The sequence below is a fragment of the Macaca fascicularis genome, chromosome 3 (assembly GCF_037993035.2).
Source record: "Macaca fascicularis isolate 582-1 chromosome 3, T2T-MFA8v1.1".
In the NCBI taxonomy this organism is placed as follows: Eukaryota; Metazoa; Chordata; class Mammalia; order Primates; family Cercopithecidae; genus Macaca; species Macaca fascicularis.
This window is the reverse complement of record NC_088377.1, coordinates 96446891-96462033: the sequence shown is the minus strand read 5'-3', so window position 1 is coordinate 96462033 and position 15143 is coordinate 96446891. Positions and strand designations below refer to the sequence as shown.

The window sequence follows — 15143 nt, the reverse complement described above, 5'->3', positions numbered from 1 at the left end:
GGTCCCAAATGTGTTTTCTTTCTTCTTCCCTTCTGAGTCTTCTCCGGCCTCCTTTTTGCCTCTTTTCCCCCAACTGTCTGGGGACACGAATAGTGCTGAATTTGCAGCCTGGCTCCTATGGCCAGGCTAAGGCTGACAGGCTGGTGAAATATTAGTGCAACATGTAAAACCTACAGCCTTCCGAAGGCTCACTGCAGAGCGCAACCGATTACATGCGTCACTGGTCCAAGTGTTCCTTACAGTCTCCTGGGAGTGAATTAAAATCCTTTACTGGTGACATAGGGCGTGGACTGGTTCTGGGTCTGCTCTAATCTGGGTCAGAGAGCATGGGCTGATCTGTCATCTGAAACACTGAAACCTCTCCCAGGCGTCTCCTGGGGGACGATGGCTGCCCTCTGTGCTGGAGGCAAACGGGAGGAGGTACAGATGGAGGCCTGTCCCTTGTCCCTTTGTCTGGCAGCTGCTCTCCTCACAGGGTGGTTGCTGCAGGCAGCAGTAGGTGGTCTGCATAAGGCGCTGGGAAACCAGGCTTCCCACAGCCCGGGGGGTTCCCTCCAATTTATTACCTCTGAATGCTTGGAACATCTGATGTGCCAGAGGTCCAGGAATTTGTGATGAGTGTACAATGAAGACATATGCTGTGCTCAAACTAACAAAAGAGGCCAAGGAGGGGAATCTGGAAACTAGTATTTATCGAGACTGATCATGTGCCAGGCATTGGGTTCGATGCTTTACAAACATCTCATTTAATCCTCATAACAGTCTTGCAAGTTAGATGTTCTTACTCATGTGAAGAAAATGGGGTTTCAAGAAGCTAAATAACTTTCCTAAGCCCATCAACCTTGAAAATGGAGAAGCCAGGATTTCAGCCCAAGGTAATCTGACCCTAGCAGCTGTTATCTTTCCATTTAATGAGAGAGAGAACACGCGAGCGAGCGAGGAGTTGAAGGCTTGAGGTTCAGAAGAGGTGAGGATGCCTTATGACTTGTGATTTACTGGGCAGTTACTAGGCCAGTTTTGACTTTAGCCAACCTTCGTCAAGTAATTTTGAAAGAGCATGTCTTCCTTCTTTTGCCTGGTGCAGAGAAATGTAGAACAAGGGGAAACAATGCATTAGTACATGCTGTAAGAAGTTTGCTTCCATCGTTAGGCAAGTGGCTTGTGGAGTGAATATTCGCCTTAGAGCTGTAGGGGGCACAGTAAATCCCAAAACAATTGAAGGAATTTTGGAAGCAGGATAGTACAGGACATTAGGAAGTCAAGGCCTGATCAGAGGAACGAAGCAATTTGTTCTTCTCTCAACCAAAGTTTACCATCTCTTCTTATCTTAGTAGATGAAAATGGAATGCCACTGCTTTTTTTCTTTTTATGAGTAGGAAAAACAAATCAACATGCTCCCTCTAGTTTCCCTGACTTGTGAAAATAAAATCCGAACAGCTATTTGTGATTTCATCCAACCCAGAAGACCATGAAAGAAACATGAGCCCAAGGAATTTGTCAACCCACTCTCTCTGTGGTCTGCAATGCCTGGGTTTTAATTGCAAGTAGGAAGGATGCTCGGACTGGCAAAACTTTTTTAGTATTCATTCATCTTGAGCAAATTGTGACGTCCATGGGGTGGAGAGAACCAAGCGTTTAAACTACTTTTGGGCATAATTGGCCTCGACCTTCATAATTTCATAACGTGCTTAGTGGTATATGCAGTAGGGCCTGACTTCCAGAGCTTGTCATTTGAAATCAGACCCAATCCACAGCATCAGTAATGATACCTTTCTTTAGTCAATGCCCTGTAAGGCATTTTCAGTGGCATTATCTCATAGAATCCTTAGAACACCTCTATGAAGGAGGTATTTTCATCTCCAATTTACAGACTAAGGACACCAAACCTTGAAAAGATCACACAGTTTGTCAGGAGCAAAGTCTCAACTCAGACCCAAGCTGCTAAGTCCTGTTTGAGTGCTTGTTTATTATGTTCTTATTTACCTTTTTGTTCTGTAAATTTGACTTTGGTCTTTCAACTCTGTGATTAGATTTTGTTTAAAATAGCTTTTCCCTGATGTAAAATGAACACGTATTCTTAATAAAAATACAGAACAATCAGTAAGAGAAATAGAAAGAACTCTGTACCTTTAAGGCAATCGCTGTCAGCATCGTGCTGCTCTTTTCCCTAAGCCTGTTGAATCAGCAACTTTTCATTTTGATCGAGTGTAAGTTGTGTGTGTATCTTTCAGTTTTGTTTCCCCAGGAGCACCCAGCACAGTATCTGGAGTCTTAAAGTTGCTCTGAAGAGGTCTGCGGAATGGATGGAGGGAGAGAAGGATGAACGCATGCGTCCATAGGCTTGTATGGGGGCACCAAAGAGTTAGAAGAAATTGTCCCTGCCCTTGAAATGCTTGCTATCTAAATGAGAAGACCAGGCACTTATTCCTGTGGCAAGTTTTTGGAATAACTAACAAAAACATAAGGAAATACTCACACCCGAAGTTAATAATGTGGTGTGTGTCGTATATCAGTGCTGGGATTGAGCAGCATGAATTAAGACTAGTCAGGGGAGAGCTCCTGGAAGATACAGTATTTAGTTAAATGTTGAGAGAAATGATGCTTGTGGTTGACAGACAAGTGTATGGCTGTCTCTGGTCTTTTCCAAAATGATAGACTACAGGAAAGTATCTGTGTCACTATTACTTGAAAACTGGAAATTACTTATATTCCAGCAATTTTCCTTTGGTGTTTGTGTTTCTGGAGTGAGAGCACAGTTCATCCAGTAGGTCAAGGAAATCTATTCTTTTAGTCAATTTATCGAAAATATAAAAGTGGGGCCAGGCACAGTGGCTCACGCCTGTAATCCCAGCACTTTTGGAGGCCGAGGCAGGCGGATCACCTGAGGTCAGGAGTTCGAGACCAGCCTTGCCAACATGGTGAAACCCCATCTCTACTAAAAATACAAAATTAGCTTGGCATGGTGGCAGGGGCCTGTAATCCCAACTACTCAGGAGGCTCAGGCAGGAGAATCACTTGAATCTGGGAGGAGGAGGTGGCAGTGAGCCGAGATTATGCCATTGCACTCCAGCCTCAGTGACAAGAGCAAGACTCCATCTAAAAAATATATATATATATATATATATATATAAAAGTGGCTCATGTTTCTGAAGAGTGCTGCTTTCTCATCACTTGAAGAAATACAAAAGGAAATGAAAGTGGCTGCTTTACTATTGGCTATGGGAAAAAGAAATACTGCAAGCTAAATAATTTACAGATTAAATATCTGAGTGTTAAGGAAGAGGTCAGCTCTGTTGCTTTTAGAAGAATGATTTATGGTTCTACTTAGCTTTTAAAGTCCTGCTGTGACATTTGGGAACATGCTTTTCCATTGATAAGTAATACTGTAGTGTGATAGATGAGGGAACAATAGCATGAATTTGGCCAAATCGCTATTCGTAATGTTTGTTTAACAGATAAAGAAGTCAGGCGACATTTTCCATCAGTGTGTTGTGCAATGCTGCAAAACTAACAGCTCCAAGATTTAGCATAGAAAATGAGAAATTCCCAGGGAAATTCTGGGTTGGCAGTTTGGAAAGACCATCCACCATCAGTTGGATTTCTTCAATTCTTCTTCCTCTGGTTTTCATGATTCAGTGGAGAGAGCATGGACTTTGAAGCCAGATCTGTGTTTAAATCTTAGCTCTATCATTTTCTAGAAGTAGGGCTTTGGAGATGTTACTTAACCTCCACAAGCCTGTTTTCTTATCTTCTAAGTGAAGTTACTAATAGCCATGTCAGAGGATTATTGAGAGAATGAAAACAGTTACTTGTGTAGAGTGACTAACACAAAACTCGGTGCCTAGTAGTCACTAATATACCCATTCATTCAACAACCATTTGGCATTGTGCTAGAGACTGGGGAATACGAGAACGACTAAAGCAGTCTGTGTCCTTGTAGATTTAACAATTTAGTAAGGAAGGGAGATGAAAAGTAAAAGTAAACAAATATATATAATCATGATAAATGTAGCCAAATGTCATAAAGGGAGTAAAGGTTGAGATGGGGAATATTTGGGGTAAACGTGAAATGACTTCGCATAGGGTAGGACAGGGAATGTCTTTCTGGGCAGATGACTTTAACTAGAGACCTAAAGCATGAGAAAGAGCCAGCTGTGAAAAAAGTTGGGGGTAAAGCATTCTAAGCAAAAGGGATTGCATGTGTAGCAGCCCTGAGGCAGGAAATGGCTTGGAGTGTTCCAGGAACTGAGCAGATGAATGGTTACAAAAGGTGAACCGCTGGGGATGAACCTGGAGAGCAAAGAGGCAAAGCTCTAGAGATGAGGTGGGAGAGATCAGCAGGCTGGATCTTGCGTGACCTTGGTAGAGAGTTTGAATTTCATTCTAAGTACCATTTCATCGTTGGTTTTCTTCCCTCTCCATCATAATTTCAACAAGTGTCTAGCACCAAGAACCTGCTGGCTGTCATTCAGTTTCGCAGAAATTCTAGGGAATACACTCCAAGGATTAGGGAATAAATACCAAGGTGGCAGAAAAGCACATCCCGCTGTGAGGGTAAGGCCCTGGAGCCTGCAGTGGGGGGCTACTGCTTCTGCATTTGTGGCACTAACTCATAATGGGTCAGAGCTGCAGAGGCCTGGAACTCCCCTAGCCTTACCCCCCTGATTTGATAGACAGGGCAAGGGATCTGTATAAAGCATGGTCTTAAGGGAACTAGGAGAAAGATTTAAGTGCTTACTTATTGATAATCTTCTGTTTTCTAGAAAGGTTGCTGGATACTTTCCTGGTAAAATTCTTTGATCTTCATAACTATCTGTAAGTTAGTCATTGTAACCAGGCTTTGTGTATGAGAAAACTGAATAAATTGGCTAAGAAAGTGACCAATTAGTGCAACTACTTTGAAAAATTATGGTTTTATTCTGTTACATTGAATTTTCACATGCCCTTACAACCCCAGATTTCCAATTCTTGGTATATTTCCAAAGGAAATTTTTATAAAGGAGTACTAGGAAATACACATATAAGGATGTTCAAGATAGTATTGTTCTTAATAAAGAACTGGAAATGGCTGGGCGCGGTGACTCACGCCTGTAATCCCTGCACTTTGGGAGGCCAAGGCGGGTGAATTACAAGGTCAGGAGATTGAGACCATCCTGGCTAACACGGTGAAACCCCGTCTCTACTAAAAATACAAAAAATTAGCCGGGCATGGTGGCGGGTGCCTATAGTCCCAGCTGCTTGGGAGGCTGAGGCAGGGGAATTGCATTAACCTGGGAGGCAGAGCTTACAGTAAGCCGAGATCGCACCACCACACTCCAGCCTGGGTGACAGAGAGAGACTCCGTCTCAAAAAAAAAAAAAAAAAAAGGAAAAGAAAAAGAAAAAGAAAAAAGAAAGAAAAGAACTGGAAATCATCCAAATACCTATCCTCAGGAAAATAGATGGAGAGCTTACGGTAAAATCACATGATAGAATATTACACAGCTGTGAAGTGCAATGACCTACAGCTACCCACAACAATATGAATGTCATTCAATATGATATTAAGTGAAAACAAGTCCCACAAGACTTAGAACATTTCACTCTTGTTCTGCAGTTCACAAAACCCCCACAAAACTATGTAATTTAGGCATACACATACATGTAATCAAACTGTTTAAAGCAAAGGAGTGATAATCATAAACTTCTGGATACTGATTGCTGCTGTGTGGGGAGGCAGGAGGTAGGATAATAGAGGAACATATAGGTAAATACAGTTCAAGTTCTTGAGTAGAGCAGTGGGTGTATGCATTGATGGCGCTGTAACTGAATGAATAAATGAATGAGTAATGAATGGATGAAATAAAAATTCAACCTACCTAGACCAATGATGACAATGTATTATAAACTGGAAATAACGAATGATTCAACCCTGCAATTGAAGCCCATTAAAAGAAAAAAAGAAAACCATGACTTTTATAGTCTTTGCATTATGCTCTGATGCTTAAGCAGTAAAAATAACTATCTGATAATTTCTTAGCACAGCTCTGAGCTGTTCACTTGGTAGCTTCATTATGCGACTATAGCCACCACTACTCATATACCCGTAACCCTACCACAATATTTTGGATTTATATCGTCTATTGTATAAATTTGTGCTCTTCAAATTTTTCTAATCATGCACCTAATCAGAGAAAAAATTTAGGGCATCCACTCCTAGTATCTGTGAATTTGTGTACATCTACCCTTATCAATATGTCTATATATTTTTCTTTGTTTTAAGGTAAAATGAAATATAAATAGAAGTTTGAATAATTTCTTCTTATACTTCAGTGGATTATCTTGTGCATTCCACTTTGGGGATGTCTACAGATAACTAAATCATATTATGCAAATAACTTACTTTCCTATTTCAAAGTCTCTCCGCCACCCCTTGCATTTATTTTCTGGAGTGAAGTGGTGTGATCTTGGCTCACTGCAACCTCTGCCCCCATGGGGTTCAAGCAATTCTCCTGCCTCAGCCTCCCAAGTAGCTGGGATTACAGGTGTTTGCCACCACGCCCAGCTGATGTTTGTATTTTCAGTAGAGACAGGGATTTCACCATGTTGGCCAGGCTGGTCTCGAACTCCTGGATCTACCCACCTCAGCCTCCCAAAGTGCTAGGATTACAGGCATGAGCCACCACGCCCGGCCTTTTTTCTTACTTGATGTTCATGATATTCCTGAGAGGCAAGAAGGCAGGCAGTGTTATTCTCATTGCACCAATGGGAAAAGAGAAGCCCAGATAATTCTTGGCTCCTCCACAACATTAGCAAGAGAGTGGCAAAGCTAGTAATAGGAACAGAACTCTCTGCCCCTCCCTAGGGCTCTTCCCACTGTATTTGGCAGCTTCTAGTCTAACATCATAACAGAGTTATATGATTCTTAAGGTCAGACCAACCTGACTTCAAATTCCAGCTCTGTTATGTGCCTTCAGATGAGTTATTAAATCTCTCTGAATCTTCGTTTTCCCACCTGTAAAATGGATATAACAATATTGGCCTCACATGGTGGTTGTAAGAACTTAAAATAAGATCAAATAGATTACAATCTAATAGAGAGGACAAGATCGTCAATAAGTGTGTTTTCCTTTCCTCCTTATTTTTGCTTCCCTCTTCCATTATATTGGCATTACTGACTTAGCAACTTTTTAAAGGTAGAGAGAGGAAGTAGTCATTGTAAACAGCCATGAAATATATTTTGATTTAATTTTCAATGCAGAAAGTCCTAGTAACAGTATTAATCTTGTCTCTAAATCTCTCTCATATTTAGATGCTAAATTGGCTCTACATGGGCTGTTTTGCCAAGCAAAAGAGGTCAAGGATGCTTTAAAGCAGTGTGGCCCACACAGACCTTGTGTCTCTTTGGCTTTTTGATATTAAATATGATGCCACATTTCATGAGTGCATCCATTCTTCAACTAAGTTCTAACTCTTTACATTGTAATATGGTGTTTTCCCTCCTTATCTCTATCTGAAGGAGTGGAAAATAATTTTTGCGTCTGAACAACTGTATGTACCAGGATCTGGAGGACCAGCTAACCTGGGCATCAGAGAATCATGAAATTCATATGTTGGCCTTGTCTGTGAATACAGTTCCTATACACAAGATATAATAACACATCTTTACAGAGCTGACCTACTGAATGCCTGCACGTGTTTCTAATTTACGTGGGATTGTTCTCTCAGTAGATTCCATTCTCCCTTAAAAAACACACACGTACAAACACAAAACTTGATTTAAATGAAACAGACACCTTAAGAATCTTAACAAGTAGAGTTGACCTTTGAACATAATTCTACAAAACTGCAATGTGCTCCCCAAGTGTTGCCAGGAGGCCTCGGACAGATCGATGAATGACAACCCCCCTTCCTGCACTTCTGTAGAAACAGATATTAGATCCAGAGGGGAGCAAATTCCATGAGACCCAGGGCAAGGGTGATGTGGCCAAAATCAAGTGGCGCTGCCTTTCCCGCTGTGCCAGGCTGTCATCAAGAGCCCTTCTCTCTCCCTGGAAACTTGCACCATGCACTCCCTCTCATTTGACAGTAGCAAGGCTTTTCAGAGAAGAGACCATGGAGTGGGGCCTTTTTGTGAAAACACAACATCTATGTACAGTAACATGTGCGTACATACACAGGTGCATACTTAGCCACATGTAGCCATCCATGCATGCATGTTCTCACTGATTAAGAGTCCAGGTTTATTGCAATGCCACAGATAGATTTTAGAGAATAAGATAATAGAACAAAACAAAACACACTAACTCTACCGTGAGGGCAATTTAACATTTTGCTGAAGAGACATTGATACCTTAAAACAGCTTGGGTCATCTTTTGATCATCCTTCCTCATGGTATTGGCCAAGGGCAAAAGTACTCCTTAAGGGAAACCACTTGTCCAGGACTGGCAGATTCATAGACAGAAGTGGATTAGCGGCTTCTGGGGCCTGGGGGCAGCAGAGAATGTGGAGGGACTATTTAATGGGTGTAAGATTGCTTTTTAGAGTGATGAAAATGTTCTGCAATTAGATTGTGGTGATGGTTGCACAACACTGTGAATGTACTAAAAGCCTCTGAATGGTACGCTTCAAAATGGTTAAAATGGCAAGTTTCATGTTTTGTAACTTTTACCTCAATCCAAGAAAAAAGAGGTAAGATGAACTAAGAGCATTGAACCATCGACAAATGTCAGCTCTCCCAAGTGCTAGGGAATGGTGGATGGGGTTGGGGGGCTGCCGACTGCATCTTGGAGATTGCTAAGAGGGGCTCCTGAGGCCTGGGGCTGGGGCAGGGCCAGAGAGGAGTGTGGTTTGATTCCAGCATTGGAAGGAGGGAGGTGAATAATATCAGGGTCAGGTCTGGTGGGAATGCGCTCATGCAGTGTACACACAGGTGTGTTCTGGAAAGCACCCATTTACCTTTTGTTGACCACTGCCTCCTGCTCAACTGCCCCAGTTTGGCTGGCTTTTCTGACTCTTAGTGAGGTTCTGGAGACTAATAGGAGTGACTGCTCCCTCAAATGCTTAGGTCAGATGTCTCAAAGCACATCCTCTGTTTTTCTTTGTCTGGGATGAGAATACAGTCTAGAGGGGTCCTAGCTCTGACCCAAGTGATGTTGTTTATGTGTTTATGAAAAAAGCCATGGGATCAACCCGATAGCCTGTGCCTTGTGAAGCTCGAGGTAACAACTTTCCCGATTTCTTGTGGCCAGAGCCTTACCCCACACAAGCTGATTCAGTATGCACTTCACCTTGACAAGTGAGCTCAATGTGACTTCTGAGTTCAGTTCAAGAGGAAACTGGTTTATTCTTAAAGTTAATCAAGTTCCTTTTTTTACTTGTGGAGCTAGAAAGTTGGGGATGATTAACTCACGTAGATTTTTAAAAATCAAGCTCTCTTACAAAACGTTAATGTTAGACCTGAATTCGGAAGTGCCATGTAAAAGGTTTTTTATTTTGCTCCTATAACGGGACTGAAATGGTCTCTTGTGGCATAAACTCTTTTGTCTTAGAAAACACTCAGTCATGAATGCTATGAATTTCTGTATCGGAAAATCTGAATCATCCTGAGACCCACACGAGTTCCTTGATGAAAATGTGAAATTAATTTTGTACTAAATAAAACTTGAAAATGGTTTCAATTACAAGAAGAAAAAAAAAAACACGGTGAAACAAAGACAGTAATTCGACTGTATCAGATTCTTGTTTCATTAATTCTGAATTTTGAAAAATACATCACCATTTTCTAGATATTGCTTTAAAGATGTTGAGACTGTGAACATCAGGGGTCACGGTGATACTTAATACAAGCCTCCTGCCACCTTGAAAAGAGTCTGTGAATGCTTTGGACTTTGGGGAAAGTGGAGGAAGAAACAAACATTTATGGCGCATCCATCGCATGTCATGATGTGGGCTAGGAAGTTTCACATCTGTTGTTCTCTCATTTAATTCTCATGACTGTCTGAGATAAGTATTGTTATCTCCTTTTGTTTTAAGTGCAAAATGGAGGCTCAAAGAGACCAGAGGAGGTGTCAAAAGTGACATAATTTGTAAGTGGCAGAGTGGGGATCCAAGCCCAGGTCTTCAATGCTCTAAAGCCCATTTTTCTTTGAAACCACGCAACCAATCACTGAGGAAACCCAGGAGATGCACTCCCCACCCTGCAATGAAGGCCTTTCTCTGGAACCCCCCTCTCTTCTGCCTGGGATCACTCACCTTAAATTTGGCCTGAGTTTCTAATCTTATGTATCATAGTTGTGTCTACACTTAGCTGGACCTTCTGGAAAGAATCACCATGATGCGTGAGGAAGTGTGACCCTGGTACAAAAGTAAGCAAAACACAGTTCCACTTGCCAAGAGTTAAGCAAGAACTTTGCAATACTTGGCCTCATTGTCTTCACCTTAAAATGGCAATAATGATACTTGAGCTTAAGGGCTATTGCATGGGTTCAAGTTGGGTGAATTGTCTAGCACTGAGCCTAGCTTAAACGAGAAAATAAAAATATATTCATTCTCTCCCCACTGCTATCTCCAGTTTTTGGCAGGAGGCAGACGGCGAATCTTCCTAGAGACATTGAAAGGTGAGATGGAATTAGAGGACAGACAGCAATTGGAGTTTTCTTCTACCAGATGCTACCAAAATCTTCGTGTACTCACATAAGTGTGTGTGTGCATACATGCATACATTTGAATTTTAAAATCGAAAACGGAATGCATTATAGCTTCTAACTATTGGATTAATTTGAAAACAGCTTTGTGGTGGAATTTTACAGGGGGCAGCATGAAGCCTGAGTGGAAATGGCTTCTTTTGTCCCACATTAAATGTGATGCCACTTGAGGTCCTGGTCAAAAATGGATCCAAATCAGAGGAGGAAACGGGAAATATTGTCCTTGCTCTAACATTCAACTCCACTGTCAGTCAAAGGAAACCCTTTCTGAGGAGCCAGCTTTTCCAGAATAAAATGGAAGTCTGTATTGTTAGAGTCAGAACAAAGATACATCATTGCAGATGTGGAAGGTCCCTCACTCAGGACTGACAATTGAGAAAGAGCTAGTGAATGCTGGTGTGTGTGCAGACGAGGAGACACAAATAGGCTGAGCTCAGAGGGCTCCAGTGTAGAGCTTTACCCATGGTCTTGAACCTGAGAGTGCTAAGCACTTGCCTGCTTTTAGTTTTCTAAATCATTCAGAGCATTTTTACGTGTGGCCTCTGATATGATTTGGATCTGTGTCCTCACCCAAATCTCGTGTCAAATTGTAATCCCCAATGTTGGAGGTGGGGGCTGGTGGGAGGTGATTGGATCATGGGGGTAGTTTCTCATGAATGATTTAGCACCATCCCCCTTGGTCAAGACAGTGAGTGAGTGAGTTATCATGAAATCTGTCTGTTTAAAACTGTGTAGTGCCTCCCTCCACCCTGTCTCCTGCTCTGGCCATGTAAGATGTGTTGGCTTCCCCTTCGTTTTCCACCATGACTGTAAGTTTCTTGAAGTCTCCCCAGAAGCTGAGCAGGTGCCAGTATCACGCTTCCTGTACAGCCTGCAGAACTGTGTGCCAATTAAACCTCTTTTCTTTATAAATTGCTCTGTCTCAGATATTTATTTATAGCAGTGCAAGAATGGACTCACACAGCCTCTCATGTTTCCCTGAAAGGCATGTGGAAGGACAGAGGAGAAAATAACATCTTAAATCGAAGTTGCAGGATGTACTGGGCACTATGCTTTCACTTGACCTTACTCCTCTTGATTCTTGGGACTACTCCAGAAAATACATTGTATTGTTCTTCCCATTTTGCTGGTAAGGAAACTGAGTTTCTGTTGGCTGTATGCTTTTTCTCTAATTAGGTGTGTCTGTTTGTGAATGAGTATGGTATGTTGAGGGCAGTTAGAATAAAAGAGATCTGAGAAAATGATTCATTTGGAGCCATACATAGATACAGGAGAAAAGCAAAACAAAACATTAAACACACAAAGGAAACATAATTTGTCACTGGGAGTGAGGGAGTATCTATTGTTTATGACTAAGCATGACACCACAGAGGTTGTGTCCCCTAATCCAGCCCCTAATTCTGAATCACTATGTGATTTGGTCATTTGCCTACATAGCAAGTTCATTATTTTGCAACTTAGAAAATGTTAGGGTGCCATGGTAATGATCCGAATCCATTTAGGTCTGGCAAATCTGTAAACTTTCAAGCCCATTGAAAACAAACCCAAAAAACAAAAGATAACAAGTATTGACAAGGATATGGAGAAAAGGGAACCTTGTACACGGTTGGTAGGAATGTAAATTGATACAGCCATTATGGAATACAGTAGGTTCCCCAAAATATTAAAACTAGAACTACCATATGTTCTGGAATATATATTTGGGTATATATTCAAATAAAATGAAATCAGTTTCTCAAAAAGATATCTGCATTCCTATGTTGATTGCAGCACTATTCACAATAGCCAAGATATGGAATCAACCTAAGTGTCCATCAACAGATGATTGGATAAAGAAAATGTGGTGTGTATATACAATGGAGTACTATTCAGCTTTTAAAAAGAAGGAAAAAAGAAGGAAATCCTGTCACGTGCAACAACACAGATGAATCTGGAGGACATTATGCTGAGTGAAATAAACCACACATGGTAAGACAAATATTACATGATCTCACTTCTCTGTGGCACCTAAAACAGTCAGAAGCAGACGGTAGAATAGTAGTTTCTGGGAGATGTTGATCAAAGAGCAGAAAGTTGCTGTGAAGGTCTGGAGAACTAACATACAGAATGGTGGCCATAGTAAATGGTATTGTATTATATACTTGAAATTTGCTAAGAGAGGAGATGTTCTCACTATACACATGCACACACAAAGCTAACTATATGAGGTGGTAGATATACTAATTAGCTTGATTGTGATACTCATTTCACAACATCTGCATATATCAAAGCATCATGTTGAACACTGTAAGTACAGAAAATTGTTTGTATACCTCCATACAGCCTGAGGGAATAAAGACAGAAAACAAAACGCAAGAGGCTTGAAAATGGTCAATCTAATTTGGAAATAAGGGAAGGTTTTGAAATAAACTCTTTTCATCAAGAGTCCCCAGTGTCCTAGTGATATGGTTTGGCTGTGTGACCATCTTGGACTCTAGTTCTCATAATCCCCACATGTCATGAGAGGGACCCAGTGGGAGGTAATTGAATCATGGGGATGGTTATCTCCATGCTGTTCTTGTCACAGTGAGTGAATTCTCACTGGATCAGATGGTTTATAAGGGGTTTTTCCCCTTTTGCTCAGCACTTCTTGCTCTTCTCTTTCTTGCCTCCATGTGAAGAAGGATGTGTTGCTTCCCCTTCCGCCATGATTGTAAGTTTCCTGAGGCCTACCCAGCCATGCGGAAGTTTGAGTCGATTAACCCCCTTTCCTTTATAAATTACTCAGTCTTGGGTATTTCTTCATAGCAGTGTGAGAATGGACTAATACACCTAGATTCAATGTGGTTTTAGCTTGCTTATCTTAAAGATGATGATGAAACATCTTCTTGCCACTCTAGGCCTACTGGCAAAGTGGTTTTCAGGCTGTATTCCCGGGAATCCTTTGGTTCCTTGGAGGATTCTCCATGGAGATCCTTTTGGAGGAAGGGTATGGTTAACCTGGAGGGGCTCTCAACGGTCTTTCTCTTATACTCTTCACCCTTGCAGGCCTCCACTTTAATCAGAACACCTCCACTTTTGTTGTTTTTATGTGTTGACTTTCCCTATTTGCTTTAGTTTGAAGCAGTTACATTGCAACTAACACCAATTTTTAAATCTAGGCTATGGGAATGGTAGCTCTCGGAATATAATACAAAAAGCCCTCCCACAACGAGAATTGCCTTAAGGTTAATGACTTGGAGAGTTTCACCTGAGGGGGTATGAGCAAAGATTTAGGGAAGCATGTTTCACTTTCCAAAATCATGTCAGCTTTCATGACTAAAAAAGAGCAAAACCATTGTGAACACAGAGCACATTAGAAAAAGAACAAAGTGTGGCAACACCACCAGTGAGATCAGACTGCGTTTAGCCACAGACTCACTGATTGGAGTTTTCTGACGAGGCAGACAGAGTTGTGGAAGGCTGCCAGGAAATTCTGGACATCAAATTGCTTTTGCTAAGCCAGCCCAGCGGTGTAGTAAAGAGCTGAGGAGTCCCAGGAGAGGGTTGGGAAAGGATCGGTCTCTGTTTCTTTACCCCTGATGTGGGCCTTTTTCGATTAGGAAGTAGAGTGTAAAGGAAGTTATCGGGGGTGAAATCAACTCAGCAAGAAACCTTTTTAGACCAAAGCCCAAGGAAAACTAATAAAACCAGTTGGGCTGCTTCATGCTTATCATACGTTGTGCATATATGTAGATCAACTGGCTTGACAGCGAACACAGACACCCCAAAACAAAATCTCAGTTGTGCAAAAGGATTTCTAAGTCCCCGAAGAATGATAACTGGGTTCTTTCAAGGAACAATGGCTACATGAAACTCTAGTACATCAAGTATCTGACACACTATTTCTAGATTAATGATTGAAATAAAAAGTTGCTTAAGATATGAATTGGGGATTATATTCGGCTGGGAGAAACCGAGGCCCCCAAAGCAGAGCCCCACACAAATGACTGGTTCTGTTTTTCTTAGGTAAGAAGCAGTCTGTAGCATGCATGCAGCTGTGATCATGGAGTTGTCCTCGGGACACTGAGATCCAGGTTCTTGGAATTCTCTTGGCTTTGTTTATCACTGATCAAGATTATTCCCACTTCTCCTCTGGCATCTTCCCCATGTTCTAGGCAGGCAAAGGGGGCAGATGAAGCATGAAACAGCTGGAGACAGCTGAGTCTGTGCTCCGCCTTCTTCTTCTACTCCTGTCCCCGCATATTAAGGAGATTTTCTGAAAACTTCATCCAATGACTTCAGCTTATATAACTTCACTAGAACTATATCACACGCTATTCCATCTGCACAGGAGGCATGGAAGTATTGCCTTCTAGCTGGGCAAGGTGTTGTCCCCCAAAAAAGTGGGACTCATTTCGAAGGAAGAAGGGGAGAGAGCATAACAGTTTGACAACCAGCAGTGCCTGCCAGACCTATCAGAAGATTCCTTCCTTCTGG

General features: G+C 41.7%; 1 long non-coding RNA gene across 1 annotated transcript; it reads left to right on the top strand.

Annotated features, from left to right (window-relative positions):
• The first annotated feature begins 429 nt into the window (after window positions 1-429).
• On the top strand, window positions 430-12985 carry LOC135970173 (uncharacterized). Its single transcript, XR_010585706.1, has 2 exons — window positions 430-11814; window positions 12456-12985. It is a non-coding gene; the product is annotated as an uncharacterized lncRNA (long non-coding RNA).
• The last annotated feature ends 2158 nt before the right edge of the window (window positions 12986-15143 follow it).